The sequence below is a fragment of the Microcaecilia unicolor genome, chromosome 12 (assembly GCF_901765095.1).
Source record: "Microcaecilia unicolor chromosome 12, aMicUni1.1, whole genome shotgun sequence".
Lineage (NCBI taxonomy): Eukaryota > Metazoa > Chordata > Amphibia > Gymnophiona > Siphonopidae > Microcaecilia > Microcaecilia unicolor.
The window spans coordinates 43,259,608-43,277,336 of NC_044042.1; the positions used below are offsets into that span (position 1 = coordinate 43,259,608).

The 17,729-nt window shown below is 44.3% G+C and overlaps 1 pseudogene; it reads left to right on the forward strand.

Moving 5' to 3' along the window:
• Positions 1 to 5,821: 5,821 nt before the first annotated feature.
• On the forward strand, positions 5,822 to 12,708 carry LOC115482142 (annotated as a pseudogene).
• Positions 12,709 to 17,729: the final 5,021 nt, after the last annotated feature.

Here is a 17,729-nt window from a genome sequence, read left to right on the forward strand (position 1 = left end):
GTCTGGGCCCCGGGATACTGCCCAGCCATTGCCCGACATCTCTCCTACTGCCGTGTTGCTGCCCCCCTCTACCACTGCAGCCAACGCCCCCGTTGCCCTGGTCTTACCTGAAGGGCCCTGATGGTCTAGTAGTCTCTGGGGGGGGGGGGGGGGGGAGAGGATGTTCTTTGCTGCCCTCTGTGCTGCCACTATTCTCCTGCATGCTGGTGCCACTTTGTTTTCAAAATGGCAGTCGAGACTTCCCATGCTAGTCTCGTGGGTTACAACAGTTTCGCAAGACTTCCGCAGGGAGTATTGGGCGCCATTTTTAAAAATATGGCAGTGCCAGGCAGGGGGAATAGTGAGCACAACAGGCAGGAAAGAACATGTTCCCCCCCTGCAGAGGCCGCTAGATCACCAGCGGCACGCCTTTAAAGGTGGGACCAGGAAGGGCTGTAGTGTATGACGGGCATCCAGGCAGAGCCTCTGAGCCCTCGGGCACTGCCCAGTTGCCTAAATGCTCAGTCCGCCCCTAAACTGGTTGTTAGCACCCAATTATTGATGGTTCAGAGGTCATTATCCAATTTATTTGCATCTCGGAAGCATGCCAAAAGTTAGGCACGCAACTGTGAGCTCCATGTACAGAATTCAGGGGGAATGTGTTTAAATGGATTCATTTTGCACATAGAGGACTCGATTCTATATATCATGCCTAAAAAATCGATGCCAAAATGAAATTTGCCTAAGCAGGAATAGGATGAAGGAGGAAAAACACTAGACATGGGGAATGAACAGGCAGAGAGAGGACTAGGGAGATGGGGAAGATGCAGCATAAATGGGGAGAATAGGGAGATGGTAGGATGATGCAGCACAAGGGGAAGATTAGGGAGAAGAAGGAAGATGCAGCACGAAGGAGAGAATATTGGGAACAATGCAACACAAGGGAAAAAATAGGGAGATGGGGAAATATGCAGCATTATATCACATTACATTCCAGTCTTATATTCCGCCAATACCTTATCAGTTCAAGGCGGATTACAAGTTTAAGAGGCTACAACCAATTTGTCTAGTAATGCCAGTTCTATGAAATCAATAATCGAAAGGTATTAAACATTGATTGATAAACCAAATTTACAGTTCAGGTAGGTTTACAGATTTTTTTCCAACATTTGACAGTACAGAGAGTCAGTAAACTGCTTTACAGACTTTAAATTATGAGCCATAAGGAACCATAGCATGAAAGTATTCCAAGTGTTTTTTTGAACCATGGAGAAAAGTGACTTGATCGGTTTGATAAGTTGGAGCTTCGCCCATCAATATCTTAAAAACTGATATTCCTACTTTAAATTGTATTCACGCCTCTACCAGAAGCCAGTGTAACTTAGCATAGAAAACTTCCATACAATCATATTATTTTCAATTCATAAATTAAACGAACAGCTGTGTTCTGAACTAATTGTAGTTGATAGAGAAGGAGTTTAGTACAACCAATGAAAACATTGTTATAGTAGTCTAACCTTGATATGATCAAGGATTGGACAAAAAGCCTACAAGCTAATGGCTCGAAATGTTTCCTTACAGCTCTTAGGGCCCTGCTTACTAAGCCGTGCTGTAGGTGTGCAAACATTTTAGTGTGCGCTATTGCTAGAGAGACCCATAGGAATACAATGAGTGTCTCTATCATTAGCGTGTGCTAATTTTTAGTGCTCGCTAAAAAGTTAGCGTGCCTTAGTAAACAGGGCCCTTAGTTTCCTGAGAGAGTAAAAACATTTCTTTATAATAGCACTAGTAAAAAAGGCCCGTTTCTGACACAAATGAAACAGGCGCTAGCAAGGTTTTCCTCGGAGTGTGTATGTTTGGGAGAGTGTATGTGAGAGTGGCTGTTTGAGAGTCAGAGTGAAAGTGTGAGTGTGTGTGTGTGTGTGTGTGTGTGTGTGTGAGAGAGAGTGAGTCTGGGTGTGAGTGTGTTTGTGAGAGAGTGTGTGTGTGAGAATGAGAGTGTGTGCAAGTGTGTATGTGAGACACAGTGTGAGAGAGAGTGTGTGTGTGTGGGCGAGAGAGAGAGTGTGTGTGAGACACAGATTCTCTGTGAAAGTGAGTGTATGAGACCAAGCGAGTGTGTGAGTGACTGTGTGGCACATAGAGAGTGAATGTGATACAGTGTGAGTCAGAGTGTGTGAGAGTGAGAGTCAGAAAGACATTGTATATGAGAGAGAGAGTGTGAGCCCTGCCCTCCCAATCCATGCCTATCTGTCCCCTGCCCCCTCCATTCATCCTTTTCCAGCAATTCCCCTCTCTCCCTGAGCCCTGCCATCCCAATCCATGCCCATCCATGCTCCTCTGTCACCTGTCCCCTCCATTCATCCCTTTCCAGCAATTCCCCTCTCTCCCTGAGCCCTGCCTCCCAATCCATATCCATCCATGCCCATCTGTCCCCTCCATTCATCCCTATCCAGCAATTCCCCTCTCTCCCTGAGCCCTGCCCTCCCAATCCATGCCCATCCATGCTCCTCTGTCCCCTGCCCCCTCCATTCATCCCTTTCCAGCAATTCCCCTCTCTCCCTGAGCCCTGCCCTCCCAATCCATGCCCATCCATGCTCCTCTGTCCCCTGCCCCCTCCATTCATCCCTTTCCAGCAATTCCCCTCTCTCCCTGAGCCCTGCCCTGCAATCCATATCCATCCATGCCCATCTGTCCCCTCCATTCATCCCTATCCAGCAATTCCCCTCTCCCTGTGCCCTGCCCTCCCAATCCATGCCCATCCATGCTCCTCTGTCACCTGCCCCCTCCATTCATCCCTATCCAGCAATTCCCCTCTCTCCCTGAGCCCTGCCCTGCAATCCATATCCATCCATGCCCATCTGTCCCCTCCATTCATCCCTATCCAGCAATTCCCCTTTCTCCCTGAGCCCTGCCCTCCCAATCCATGCTCCTCTGTCCCCTGCCACCTCCATTCATCTCTTTCCAGCAATTCCCCTCTCTCCCTGAGCCCTGCCCTCCCAATCCATGCTCCTCTGTCCCCTGCCGCCTCCATTCAACCTTTTCCAGCAAGTCCCCTCTCTCCCTTCCATGACCCCCCTCGCATCCATGCTCCTCTCTCTCCCATGTCCCAGCCTGGCCCGCCCTCTTCTCCCCCCCCCCTTCGCATCCATGCCCCCCCCCTTCGCATCCATGCTGTCGTTTCTCCCCTGCCCTCCCGCTCCCATTGTTCAACTTTACTGGCTACCCTCTTCTCTCCCCCCAACTTCTTTTTTTTTTTTCTTCTTCTTTTTAAATTTACCTCCGTGGCGGTTCCAGCAGCGAAGCGTCAGGGAAGGAGGCGGCGCTCCCGACGTCTAGCCTTCCCTTCGCTGTGTTCCGCCTTCTTCTGACGTCATCCTTGACGTCAGAAGAAGGCGGAACACAGCGAAGGGAAGGCTAGAGACGTCGGGAGCGCCGCCTCCTTCCCTGACGCTGCGCTGCCGGTTTTTTTTTCCGCCCTCGACATCATGACGTTTGACGCGAGGGCGGGGCAGAGACGGCTGGCTGACTTGAAGGCTTCACACCACGAATCCACGAACCCTTCAGCCTGGGAGTGACGTCAGATGGCTTCAGAACGTTGTCCTCAGAACGTTGAGGGTGTGTTTTATTATATTAGATGAGTATAACTATATAACTATACATAGATAACTGGTTGTCAAATTCCACACCAAGGGCCCTGTTTACTAAACTGTGCTATAGGCGAACTAGAGTTTTTAGCGAGCGCTAAAAATTAGTGCACCCTAACACTAGATACACCCATAGGGAATATATGTGTGTCTCTAGTGTTAGCGCGCGTGCTAAGAAAGCTAGCACACCTTAGTAAACACGGCCCCAAGTATTTTAGACTGTAAGTTTAATTTAAATTGGTAAGATCCTACCTTCAAAGTATGATGAAATCTAGGGTCATTAGAAGATCCTATTCATAAGGGGAGAACAGGGAGATGGGGAAGAAGCAGCACAAGGGGGACATTAGGGAGATAGGGAAGATGCAGCATAAAGGGTGGAGAATAGGGAGGTGCTAGGTAGGGAGAGAGAAAGAGAGAGAGAGGATCTGCTGGATAGGGTGAGAAAGAGAAGGAAGATGTTGGATAAGGAGGAGGGGAGAGAGACAGAATTCATGAAAGACTGGGGAAGAAGGTGGAAGAAGGAGAAAGTGATAGGGAACTGGAGGACTAGGATGACGGGAAAGAAAGCTATGGATAGGTGCTACACACAACAGGAAAATTAAAAAGTGATTGCTAAGAAGTGAAATCTGGATAGTAAAGTAGAATGTAAATGGAAAAAAGCTGAAGGGAAGAGATCAATGCTAGAGGTGGATGTAGGGAAGAAAGAAGACTGGAGGAGAGAGAACTTCGAAAGAGATAGGACAAGAGACCCCAGAAACAGAGTTAAGAAAAAATGGACAGAGGAAAGCAGAAGGCAATAGAACAAAGTAGAGGAGACAACAAGTGAAACAGCTCTGGGAGTATATGTGAAAAACATCTCACACAGGTAACTGTCCAGGAGAAAACCTCTATTTGCACCAGTATGGACCCGACTCGGGACCGTATTTCGGTGGGGCAAACCTGCTTGCCTCAGGGGTCGTAGAGACACTGATGGATGTTGGAAATCAGTACAGTTAAATAACCTGGAGTGAATACCACATATAAATGTAGACGGATGCTGCTCTCAGGGAATGGTAAGGCAAAACGTTGCTGAAAAAGCCACAATGTGTCGTGGAGTCTCAACAGGACACCACATCAAAAAACAAATGATATAACCAGCTGTCCACTACACACTAACCAGCAATATTCAGTGGGAGATATCCAGCTATCTCCTGCTGAATATCCTTGTATCATTTGTTGGTTCATGATAAGGTTCATGATAAGGCTGAATCATGGCCCATGTTGGGTCTTTTCAATAAAGAACTCTTGATTATCCCAGTCTAGAAGGCCCATTTGTGCTGTTTTTTGCTTTGCTTGGTTGGCATACTTGCGAACTCTCTCTTTTACCATTTCAGAAGCAGTTAGCTTAGCAGGGTTTAAAAAAGGTTTGGATAATTTCCTAAAAGAAAAATCCATAAGCCATTATTGGGAAAGGATGAACAGCATAAAATTTGTTTACTCTTTTGGTATCTTGCCAGGTATTTGTGACCTGCTGGAAACAGGATACTGGGCTTAATGGACCTTTGGTCTGTCCCAATATGGTAACGCTTATGTTCTTTTGACACTTGTGCTAGTATTCTGTAAAGAAAAACAGATGCCTATTCTCTTTATAGTATAGGTTTAAAAAATGCATCCTAACCAGTTCCTATAGTAGGTGTCCCATTATAGAATTTCCCTCTACACGCAGAATAGTGACTTGATACTGAAACATCTGTTATTGGTACTATTTGTGTCCTTGCTCCTGCATCAAGTTTTTTTTTTTTTTAATCTGGAGTATAGGAATGTCCCATGAGATCAGATGTACTGTGTTACCCTGGCAGTGTGCACTGGGGACAGTAATTCTTCTGGACAGGAGGAGGAAAATTAATGCCAAACTGTCAGAATACCCATCAAGCAAACCTGCATAAGTTTACCTAGCGAAGGTTATCAGCAGACCCAGGCCTGCGAGTACCTTGCTACCGTAAACAAGAAGTGAAAGGAGCCCCATGATTTCAGCTGAATATATTGTATCGTTTGCATCAGCCTAAAATTGCTCAGAACAAACAATAGTTAAAATATAACTAAAAAAAAAAACCTAAAAAAAAAACACTTTTTTTTAAACCCCAATGTATTCCACTATAAAGGCAAGTACTACAGATGGGTCTCTGTTGTTAAAGAAAAGATTTTGGAAAGACAGAATGGAACCTGGCTTCACTAATAAAGAAATATACCAGAATGATTTTGATCCCAGAGGATACCTGAATGTGTATTACACGGCTGGAAGTGGACTGCTTGCTGCCAACACATACCTGCCATTTGTGCTGAAAATATGTGTAAAACATTCACTTCAGGTACATTTATTTTGTTTCTATCCTTTGGTAGTAATTAGCATAATAAGATGACGTTACAACTATTTTTCCACAAGCACAACCACAGAAACCACTGGTTATCAAAGGCTTGGAATTGTCTTAGGGCTGCATCTGTGGCTGACCTTGGTACCAAGACCAGCTCTCTGGGCTCCCTACTCAGTTTCCCTTTGATGGCTGGTACCATTGATTGACATGGGTTCCCTTAATTCACAGGTGACTTTCGAGGAGATTTTATTTATTGCTAAGTGTCTAATTTCCACAAGACTTCTGCCTCACTGGTGTCTTTCACTGTTAGGTTTCATTTATTTGCCGGGTGCCCTTTGACACAGGTAAAGTGACCCAGAGTCCATTCTGACTTAAATTACCCTTTTGAAGCGAGTGGTCTCAAGATTTCTGTGTCAGAGTAGGGGTGGGCATTTGTTTGAAACAACATGGGAAAATGTCAACGACATATCCCATGTCATCTCAGGTTGTTGTCAAGCAGAAAAAACATGCGGCTCAATATCCAGTTGCTGAAATTCTGGTCACCGCATCTCAAAAAAGATATAGTGGAATTAGAAAATGTACAGAGAAGGGCGACGAAAATGATAAAGAGGATGGGACGACTTTCTTATGAGGAAAGGCTAAAGCGACTAGAGCTCTTCAGCTTAGAGAAAAGACAGCGGAGGGGAGTTATGATAGAGGTCTATAAAATAATGAATGGAGTGGAACAGGTAGATGTGAATCGCTTGTTTACTCTTTCCAAAAATACTAGGACTAGGGGGCACACAATGAAGCTAAATTTAAAACAAATTGGAGAAAATATTTCTTCACTCAATGTGTGATTAAAGTCTGGAATTTCTTGCCAGAGAATGTAATAAAAGCAGGTAGCTTAGCGGGGTTTGAAAAGGTTAGGATATCTTCCTAAAAGAAAAGTCCATAAGTCATTATTAAAAATGGACTTGGGGAAAATCCACTGCTTATTTCTAGGATAAGCAGCATAAAATGTATTGTACTGTTTTGGGATCTTGCCAGGTACTTGTAACCTGGACTGGCCCAGCATCCTGGATTGGAAACGCTTATGTTCTTATACCCTTGCACCTATCTGGAGCCTCTTCTTTAAAGAAAAGTATGTGCCTACTTTTCTCTATAGAATACAAGCAAAACAGGTAAAATATGCACATATAATTTAGGTGCGAACACTTACACCAGTTCAAAATATCAAAAATGTACTACAATATAACTATAATCCAATGAACAAAAAGATGATGTGACTGTAAACATAAGTAAAACGTACCTGCACTGCTAACTGCACTTCATCAGGGACCATACAAAGCTCCATGAACTTCCAAGCAACTCAACATTGTATGGAGAAAGGCATGGACAGCATAGTGGCATGTATGTATATTTGTGAACACAAAACATGTATGCCAGTGTTCTAGTCATTTGCATTGGTTATTTCAGGGGTGGGCAACCTAGGTCCTCATGGGCTGCAAGGATTTCCCCAATGATTTTGCATGAGATCTATTTGCATATAATGAAGGCAGTGCATGCAAATAGATTTCATGCATATTCATTGGGGAAATCCTGAAAATCCGACTGGGTTCCGGCCCTCGCTCACCCTGGGTTATTGGTGCATAGATTTTCACACGTTATCCCACATCTCAAAAGCACAAAGGTTCCTCTTCCTTGGAGAAATGGTGACATCTAGTGGTCATGATACAAAATTAACACAATTCAACTTGCATTTCTTCTGGATTCTGAAGGGCAAATAAGGAAGGGGAAAATTGATTTAGAAGTGTCATAAAAACAGGTATAGGAAAAAATATTCAGCAAAAAAAAAAGAAGGAAGGAGAGAGAAAGATTTGTTATAGCTTGAAAAAATATTTGAAGCATGCAGGAAGAAGAGTTGTCATAAAATTTCCATTTATACCCTCCGCTTCACCCTCAGACCGCAATTTACTCAAATACAGATACATTTTTCATTCACCTCTTGAGATTCTCAGATTGAAATATACCTACTCCAATTCTTTCTATTGTGCACATGGGACAGGAATGCTGCTGCAGCTGCACAGCTCCAGTTACTTCCTACAGGAACAACAAACCCTCCTTATCACATTATTTCTATCGTGACTACACAAGAAACAGTTATCAACATCTTATGAGCTATATATCCTTTCAAAGATAGGCAAGTCAACTGCTTGCAAAATGTTAGCATTATGTAAAATGCTACATATGTAGAAAAGTGACAAAAATGTTACCTACTTGCCTGGGTATGAACTGACCTTTTGTTTAGACATTCCAAACTTTTCAAGTTTTTGGAAAATTCTGACTTTCTGAACAAGCACTTCTTAGATTTAATGACATTTACAGTTGAGATTGCTGAATCAGAAGGATTAGTTACCAGATAATCCATTCTACGGTCCGGTACTACCACAGACAGACAAGCTGAAAGAAATGGGGGAAAGGCTTGCGGTCTACTCCACAGCTGGTGAAATACTGGGGAAAGCAGACTAGTAAAGGCTGTGTCTTAATAACAGACCATGCAGACTACCAAAGTACTGTGAGGCTGCTGCTAGAGGTCACAGTAGCCATTTTCTGGAGGCAGCTGTTAGGGGCAGGAGTGAGTGGGGTTCAATCCTGCCCTCATTGCCCTCACTGGACCACCAGAGACTTTAGAAAGGCCTTGGGGGGTATAGATCTGGAGGGGGGCTGGATGGAGGGTCTTGCTTCATCAGGGATGGGTGGGAGGGAGGGAAGGAAGGTTTTGTGCTTTTGGGGGGGATGGGAGGGGAAATCGAAGAGGGCTCTGTGCTTTCACAGGGGGTTGGGAGGGAGGGGAGATTGAAGGAGCAGAGAACACCTGCATCCTTTATGCGGGTCTCAGCTGAATATTGGCAGGGACCCGCATAAACTCTGGCCCCAACACAACTGCGTTTAGCCCCGGATATTCAGTGATGACAGTGCTCGGACATGGCCAGGCACTGAATATCAGGGGTTAATTCTGCCTGCGACAGCCAGAGTTTAAAAAGTAGACTGAATATCTTCCGGAGTATTCTGTAGTTTATGCAGTTTGGGCACCCTGCATATGCTCCACCCATGTGTAAACTGTATACCACTGCATTTAGGTGCCGTGTATAAAGCCCCACCTTACCGTATATGTGAAGACTACTTAGGATATATAATTTATAGTCTGATATTGATTGCATGGAATAGAGCATAGCCTGAATATTGGCATCTTTGTGTGAAAGTCCTTACATCAGCACACATATGCCCGTCATTTACACGGGTTATTGGTGCCTTTATTTTGATACCGCTTTAAAGGATTATCCACTACCCCCCACATTCTATGACAGGGTGCCTACGTTTCAGTGCCCCTTGTATGCTTACATTTATACTGGCTGATATTCAATGCTATTTAACCGGCCAGGAATGGCTAAGTGCTAATATTCAGTGTGAGATAGCTGGTTATCTCTGCTGAATATTACTGCCTGCATATAACGGCTAATTTTTTTTTTTTGTTACATTTGTACCCCGCACTTTCCCCACTCATGGCAGGCTCAATGCGGCTTACATGGGGTAATGGAGGGTTAAGTGACTTGCCCAGAGTCACAAGGAGCTGCCTGTGCCAGGAATCGAACTCAGTTCCTCAGTTCCCCAGGACCAAGGTCCACCACCCTAACCACTAGGCCACTCCTCCTCACATGATAATAACCACCTAGCTGCAAAATATTCAGTCCATTACTTATATTTTGCTTTTCCAAACTAGGTGAATTGAAAGGGGAAACGTTGATCGACCTTGGCACTGGCCCAAACATTCACCAGCTTCTCTCAGCCTGCGAGTCCTTCAAAGAGATCATCGCCTCCGACTACTCGGACCTCAGCAGAAGGGAGTTTGAGAAATGGCTGAGGAAGGAGCCTGGCGCATTTGACTGGAGCTCTGTAGTGAAGCAAGTGTGTGAACTGGAAGGCAACAGGTAAGAGGGGCCGGTGGTGCTCTGTTGGGTTACTTTGTGGGACATGCTTGAAAGGATGACGTAGTAGGTAGTGCTTTTTGTCTAGCAAAAAAGGTGCCGGTACTCAAATGCCAGGCCACCCTTCAGGGGTGGGGTGATCACTGAGGGACCCACCCCATAATAGCCAGGTCCCTTGCAACCAGTCACAGAATCTAAGACAAGGCAAAAGTTTTGTGTAGAGCCAGAGCTCTTTCATTAAAACTTGGGGACCATGGGTCAGTTTTAGAAGACAATAGAAAAAGTGTCAGTACTCAGTACCCCCAAGTACCTCCACAAAAAAAGCCCTGGTAGTAGAGCTGCAGACATGGTCTTGACATATACCCCTGTGTAAGACATATCCCACCTTTGCTTTTAGTAGCTGTCATCTTCCCTTTAACAAAAACAGTCATTCTTTTGTCCACTGTGTCCTTCCTAGATATTCCGTTTCTCCAATCCATATAACTGGGAGACTAAATCTTAGTTCTATTTGTTTTTAAAACATTTCCTCTTGAGTTTGGATTCTTGGTAGATTGTGATATCTTTAAGGCAACCAAAGCACGAAGAGCCCAAATGTGTTTTAGTACATGTATTTAGGTTTCAAGTTTATTAAATCTTGCTATACCGCTCACAGTATCAGAGCAGTTTATAATAGTAAGATAAAATCACATAAAGGATAGATAAGAAATACATTAAAAACAAAAGAAAAGAGAAGAACAGAACAGCATAAGAGGGAACCAAGAGGCAGCGATGGTCAGGTCATGGAGAGCGAGCAGTTTGAGAAGAAGGTAAGATCAAGACAGTGACCATTCTGGTGAGTGGGCTTAGTGGAACACAGCTGAAGATTGAAAGAGGATGTTAAATCAAGAAACTGAGAGGGACCATTAGCATGAATGTTAAAATCCCAAAGAATGAGGGAAGGAGATGACAGTTCAAGAAAGACGGAAAGCCAAGCGTCAAAGTCAGTGAGAAAGGAAGGAAGGAAGGAAGGAAGGAAGGAAGGAAGGGACTTTCTCTTGACATATACATTTGATAACCATCCTTCATAATTATTGCCCCAAATCACAAGGAGCTGCAATGCAGTTTGAAACAGGCTTCCCTGGTTCTCAGTTCAGTGCTCTAACCGTTAGGGTACTCCTGATGTTTATGTTTAAGTGATGATGCTATGACCTAACCCATTTTGAAGTTCAGAATATGTGACCTGCTGAGCGAAAAGGTACAAAAAGTGTGGTTACAAATAACAGAGATAAAATGGCTATAGAAGTTTGGTGTACTATAGAGTCAGTAGAAAGAAACTACACAATTTTTTCTATAACTTTGATGTTTTTTATGTTGCACAGCCTAAAAATTCAAAGAGCTTAATTGTTCCCTATTTTTCAAATGCATTTTTTTCAAAAAACAAACTTTTTTTTTATTGATAAGCGTTTCTCATTTTTTAAAGATGTAATTAGTCGATATCTGGGGCTGAAATTTTGCAGGATTATGGAGTTGATATCCTTCTATCTTGTGCTATAAATAAGTCATATACTCCACTTTTGGTATCTTATCGCTCAGCGGGTCACATATGTTTTAGCCAACTTCAAGGATACCTCTAAGGTAGATGATGTCAAAACTTAACCCTCCGCTTTCTCTAAACTTTACAATCAGGTCAAAGTTCAATCAGATCCATGGAGAGCCCATTTTTTAATAAGTTGAAATCATATTTTGATGGGGCTTTTCCAGGATCCAGTGTGTTAGGAAGAGTATGAGCGGAGAGACTGACTGAATAGAACAAGAGTGAAGTATGCCATTGGGGGGGGGGGGGGGGGGAAGCAATAAAAGGGAGGAGGTGAGAGAAGAAGAGACAAATGGGGATGTCGTTGGGAAGTGCACTGAGGGGTCCTTTTCCTAAGCCACATAAGAGTCTATGTGTGACCAACACATGCCAAAATAGAGTTACCACCCGACAACCGCATGGCTCTTGCGGTAATATCATTTTTGGTGCATATCTGATACGTGCATCTGAAAAATTAGTGGCATTTGACACACATAGGTCATTGCCACCCAGATTTCTTACTGCTAGGTCAATGGCTGGTGGCAAGGTCTCAGACCCAAAAGTTTGATTTTGCCGCACATCCGTTTTTGCCCCCCCCCCCCTTCAAGGCCTTTTTCACAGGCGCACTGAAAAATGGATTGGCGCACGCCCCAAACCCGCGCCTACACTACCACAAGCCATTTTTCAGCGCGCCTTTGTAAAATAACCCCTAACTGATTACATAGATTCTGACACTGATTGAATTGAATGTGATTTCTTTTTCTTTTCTGTAAAGGAAAACCTGGATTGAAAAAGAAGAGAAATTAAGAAAAACAGTCAAGCAAGTTCTGAGGTGTGATGTCACTCATAGCTGCCCCCTTGGGCAGAACATTTTGCCCCTGGCGGACTGTCTCCTCACCACAGGATGCTTAGAATATGCTTGCAAAGACCAGGAAACCTTTCAGAGGGTCCTGAAGAACATCTCTTCTCTGCTGAAGACTGGAGGCTACTTAATACTCTGTTCAAACCTAGGGGGCACCTTTTATATGATTGGTTCCAGAAAGTTCTCCTCCTTGCCCCTAGAGGAGGAATTTGTGAGGAAGGCTGTCATAGACGCTGGTTATGTCATTGAGGAACTGGAGGTGCTAGCTACAGACCATGAAGCCCACCAAAATATTTGTGACTACAAAGCTGTCTTATTCCTTGTTGCCCGCAAGGAGAAAGACAATTAAGCTTTCCTTCCTGAACTCGGTGCACATTTTGCTTGTCCCTTTGCTGTCTGAAAAGCTTTGTGAATGCCATTGTTGAAGAGGTATGAATTGCAAATGCTTGTATATGTCTATTGCTCATAATAAATTATTCTGGTAAATGTTTCCCAGGGTTGCATTCCTAGTTTAGTTTAGAGGTAACAAAGGTCATCCGGACTGTCTCAATAGTGGTCTTTTCCACCAGAATTCCATCTTCTGTGGTTGATAGCATATGATAACAAAATACACATTTTATGAGACTGATATTTTGATGTACAGTACTCTTCTTTTTCACTTTTGATCATTTGCACCAGTTGATAAGATTTAAAATGAATGTGTGATCCCAGGGTCATTAACCCTCTAATTCTATAAACATGGGAACACATTTTTGGGATTAGCACATGACATTGATAGAATTGTGCCTAAGTTGATTGTTTAAGTGGGTGCTAATTGGCTTTAACTGACAATAATGAATCTTAAGTGTTGTTAATTGGTACTAACTGGTACCAGTTTGCAGGTACATGCATGACTACACTTTAGGCGCTATTGTAGAGACTTACCCTTGGATTCTATTACTACTAATAATCATATGCAGCGCTGTACACATTATATGCAGGTACTTTCTCTGTCCCTAGAGGGCTCACAATCTAAGTTTTTGGTACCTGCGGCAATGGAGGGTTAAGTGACTTGCCCAGAGTCACAAGGAACTGCAGTGGGAATCGAATCCAGTTCCCCAGGATCAAAGTCTGCTGCACTAACCACAAGGCTACTCCTCCACATAAACTCATATACCCAAATTTATGCCTAGCATGTAAATTTGCGGGTAACCATGGTCCCCTCCAAACTGTCCTGGATGTCGGCTAAATTCTTTGGGTCAAGCACCCGGACCAGGGAATAAAAAAAGGTAATGTCTTATTGCGCTGGGTTGAGGCTGGGGCTGGGCTAAATCCTGGAAGGCTGGGGGGGGGGGGGGGGGGGGGGGAGGGGAATTTGCCACCACTTTTTTTCAGCTTTAACACAGTCCAGGAAAAGAATCCAGTCTCACCCCGCTGGTTGCTTTTAATAAATGGTGAACTATACAAATAGCAAAATCAACAGGAACTTTCAGCAACAGGTAAAATTGAAACAGTCATTTACTCTCATTCCCTCAGGGGCAATCCTGGGACACTAGACAGATAGTAACCTCTCAGAATCAGTCTCAATCAAAGTCCATTCAGCTATTAACCCTCCAAATCCATCCCACCCAGCAGGATAATCCAGGGCTGCAGCTTGTGCGCTCTCTTGCCAGGCAAACGCCCCACTGGATCTTTCCCCAGCTGCTGGACTGTATTCAGGACCAGACCTCCCTGTTCGTCCTTCTTCCCTAAAGGTGAAGTTCCTTTCACCCACCTCCAGGCCCGAACAGGTCTCTCCCTGTTCCACTCATGTGGGGGGGGGGGGGGGATAATTCTCTCTCTCCCTTCCCTGGAGCCCTCTTGCTCCAACCTCTGTTTTTTCAGCAGAGATTTACTTATTTACGGCAGCCCCTGCCTAGCTTGCCAGGTAGGATACCCCCTCACTCCATGGGTCTTGGCAGGGGTTAGGGCAACCAAAGATCTTGCACACAAGATGGCAGACACTTATTTCTCCCCCTGATTATTACATCTCACTGTCAGTCATTACGGTATTAAGTTTTCCCTCACCCATTACAGTATCAGAACTGTACCCTGGCACATCCACCACATATCAGTCGGTTGGCTATACACCTTCCCCCAGCCAATAACCTCTTGTATTACTCCTCTCAGCCCTTGGCCAGGAGCCAGATATGATTCAGAAATCACCCAGACCTCACTCTATTACCGGTTCTCCCCAAGGGGGTTACATGCATATGCAAATTATAGAATAAGGGCACTTGTGCACACAACTTAATTTAAGAATTGGAGTTAACAGCCAATTATTGACTTAAATTGGTGGTAATTGGCACCAATTTACATCAATTAGCAGTTGTTACAGTCCAATTTCATTAAGGAAGGGTGATTGCCAGCAATCAAATTCTTATACACCCAACGCTGTGTTAGTGTGAATTAATAAAAATTAATCAGCTCACATCACTATAAAGGAATGAAATTATCTTGATGAGCCTCAACTAGTGACTTTTTTTACATGGGGACCTCACCACCGCGTCTCACCATTCATCATCATTGGTTCCTACTACTTTGTTTGTGAACTAATAGGATAACTTGACAGGACTGAACCCAGAAGCAGCATTTTTACGTGAAACATAGCCCATGTCGATGTTTGGCCACCGGTCCTGATGACAAGTGTGTTTACATATTTTTAAAGCTGTTTACATTGAGTGTAATGATTAAAAAGTTTAAAAAATTGAAAATTAGTAGGAACCAATGACAATGAATGGTGGTGAGGTCCCCACATGAAAAAAGTCACTAGCTGAGGCTCATCAATATCATTTCATTCCTGTATAGTGATGTGAGCTGTTGAATTTTTACCAATTAGCATTTGTGCATGCAACTACCCTCATTCACGGCAGCCCCTGCTTATTTTGCTAGGTTGCATAGAGCGGGTATAACCAACAGAAGAAAGGAGGTGTTGATGCCCCTCTACAAGTCGTTGGTGAGGCCCCACTTGGAGTATTGTGTTCAGTTTTGGAGGCCATATCTTGCTAAAGATGTAGAAAGACTGGAAGCAGTGCAAAGAAAAGCTACAAAAATGGTATGGGATTTGTGTTGCAAACTGTATGAGGAGAGACTTGCTAACCTGAACATGTATACCTTGGAGGAAAGGAGAAACAGGGGTGACATGATACAGATGTTCCAATATTTGAAAGGTATTAATCCGCAAACAAACCTTTACTGGAGAAAGAACTAGAGGACATGAATTGAGGTTGAAGGTAGGCAGACTCAGGAATAAGTCAGGAAGTATTTTTTTCACGGAGAGGGTGGTGGATATGTGAAATGCCCTCCTGCGGGAGGTGGTGGAGATGAACATGGTAATGGAATTCAAACATGTATGGTATAAACACAAAGGAATTCTGTTTAGAAGGAATGGATCTACGGAATCTTAGCGGAGATTGGGTGGCAACGCCGGTAATTGGGAAGCAAAACCAGTGCTGGGCAGACTTCTATGGTCTATGCTCTGATCGTAACTGAATAGATATGAATGGGCTGGAGTGTTTAAGGGGCTTCAACGTTAGCTTCAGAACTTTTAGTACAAGAACAGTACTGGGTAGACTTCTATGGTCTGTGCCCTGAGAATGGCAACGACAAATCAAACTTGGGAATGCATATAAAGTATCATTTACTATATTCACTAGTCTAGAAGTGGCATGCACAGATTCTATTCACACATAACTTCTAGGGGGATGTGGACATGGGAGGAGCATGGGTGGGTTAGGGGCATGCCAAGGAATTAGGCACACAAGCTATAGAATACTAGGATTTATGCACCTAACTGCCAACAGTTGGGTACGGGTACTTACAGTAGACATTGACATGGCGTAAGAGTTCACACCCTTGCCTGCCCCCCCGCCCGAGGTCACTGCCGCTGCTCCCCGCTCCCCCCCTACATTGAAATCAGAACTTTACGCAGCCCCGGCCCCCCCTCCCTTCCTTCCTTGAAATGACAGCTTCCCTGCCATCCTCCGCCCCCCATGGCCCCACCCCCTGCCCCCCCCTGAGGTCGTCGCCGCCACAGCTCCCCCCTCCATCTGTCCCCCTCCTTCTGCCACCGGGCCTTCACAGCACCTCTCACCTCCGTGTGAAGGCGCTGCACCGGCAACAACAGCTGATCGCCTCTCCGGACTTCCCTCCTTTCCTCCCTGGCCCACCCTCGCCTGACGTAAGACCTCTCGTTAGATTTCCCAGCGTTTTCCAGCATTAGGGCAAGCAGAAAAGCTTAGTGCATCTCATTTCAATAGGGTTTCTACACAATTTGCTCATCTGCATTCCATTTGCGTTAGCTGCTACCGTTGTCGGAAAAAAGTATTTAGTGCATACCAGGGTTTACTACTTGCTCGTTAATGTCTCGTTATTGGCTTGTAAAGTTTAGTGCATCTGGCCCTTAGTGCTCATCATTCCAGCACCTAACTTTTGGAGGTCTTTCTTGAATCTATCCCTTAGCACCTAAGTTCTCTAGTGTGTAAATGCAAAGAGAACGTTAACATCTGAGGAACATGGGTGGGTCAGGGGCGTGTCAAGCACTTACATGCTAATTTTATGGAATACTGTCAGTTATATGTGCAACTGACAACATTTAGGCATGAACATTTATACCAGCCTTTGACATGGCATAAATGCTCGTGCCTAAAGTTCAGTTTTTGTGCACCTAACGTTTGGTGCCTTTTCTTGAATATACTCCCAAATACCCTAGTATTTCAGTGGCACTTCTTAAAATACCCTTTCCTGTAACAGACTAGCAATTTATCTGGTAGGGGTACCATTTGCCTTAGTCCCTGGTATAACTACTGAGGGTTTTTCTAGCTTACTCTCTACAAGAAAAACCAGGGGAGGAATGCCATGTCATAGAGATTAGGAGTTTTTTGGAGGGAAACTTGTTTTTCTCCCACCTTCTTTCTGGGAAACTCACCTGAGGGGCACCAGGCCTTCCTTTGTTAGTGGGGTCCTGGGTGCTGACTTCAGCCCAGAACAAGTGTGAAAAGGTGCTGAGCCAAATCACTGTTCTCCAACTTTCCATGATTAAGGTTGGTGCCTGGCACTTAAGGAGCAGAAGCCTCAGATCCAGTTCAGCCAACCTTGCTGAAAGACAAAAGGAAAGGAAAGGTGCTGTATCTGAAGGAGAGTATTGTCTCCAGGTTAAAGAAGGAGCCATCACTCCATCTTTCCTAACACCTGCAAGAGTAGACTCATGTGTGAGAAGCTGCATAGAAGCCTAAAGTCAGATGTTGGGGAGCCAAAAGAGAAGCCATACAGTTGGAAGTATTATTTTTCTAGTGTCAGAGAATTCAATTGAGGGGAAAATACCAGATAGCTGTCTCTCTGGGTTCATGGAAT